The sequence below is a fragment of the Sinocyclocheilus anshuiensis genome, unplaced genomic scaffold (genome assembly GCF_001515605.1).
Source record: "Sinocyclocheilus anshuiensis isolate Anshui unplaced genomic scaffold, SAMN03320099.WGS_v1.1 scaffold272, whole genome shotgun sequence".
Classification (NCBI taxonomy): Eukaryota; Metazoa; Chordata; class Actinopteri; order Cypriniformes; family Cyprinidae; genus Sinocyclocheilus; species Sinocyclocheilus anshuiensis.
The window spans coordinates 1,316,950-1,317,866 of NW_015554117.1; the positions used below are offsets into that span (position 1 = coordinate 1,316,950).

Genomic DNA, 917 nt, shown 5'->3' on the forward strand with positions numbered 1-917 from the left:
TTTTTTTTTTTTTATAAAAACATGATGGATTTTTCATCTGTATCTCCCAACCCTAGTCCTCAATCTGTTCTCTAAATGACACGAGGCCACGTGGTAAAATCATGCATGCTGAACACATCTTCATGTACAGTGTTCAGTAGAGCTCTATATATAGATTATGTGTATATGGCATGAAAAATGCACATCCATCAGTCATACTGGCGCACAGCTCGAGATTCCCAGTAGATTCCCAATATATTCCTGCACACGATGGTTAGATTTTTTTTCTACATTTACAGTGGATGATTTTCAATTATAACTGTTTATGACTATTTACAAAAATATCATTTGAAGTTCCCACTTAAGGATTACCCAGGGTGAAATGATGCATTATGATTGTCAGCTCTGTTAATGAGAACAAATGTTGATGGGTTGATTAAATTCTCATCTGAAAATTACATTCATATAATTTCTTTTTTTAGAGTGTTATATATCAGATCAGTGGTGCTAAACGAACAGTTGTCAGGTTCATTAGATATGCCATGATAGTAATATTCATTGCCAGTACTTCAGAAAAGAGAGCTTATTAAAATATTTCAATGTGTTCATATAACAGTTGGATGTCGTCCAAATCTGACATTTATTTTTTAAATTGTGAACAGGGAAAATCACATTGAATCTGATCTTTTCAGATCTAAAATAATAATAATAATCATAGTAATTATTATTATTATAATTAATATGAATATACCATATTATAAATATCATATAATATTATAATATTAACATAAATTATTATATGACTTTATTGCTATTTATTATATATTTTTATTATTTTTGTAAGCAGGAAAAATCACATTGAAATTAATATTATCACAAAATACCTAATAATAATAATAATGCATAAATTATATTATGCCTTTATAAATAAATATATA

At 27.4% G+C, this 917-nt stretch overlaps 1 protein-coding gene across 1 annotated transcript in view; it reads left to right on the forward strand.

The window, feature by feature from the left end:
• Positions 1-917, forward strand: part of LOC107669914 (sodium/calcium exchanger 2-like) — a 95,709-nt gene that overhangs the window by 89,280 nt on the left and 5,512 nt on the right. The gene's annotated exons all lie outside the window — the stretch shown is intronic.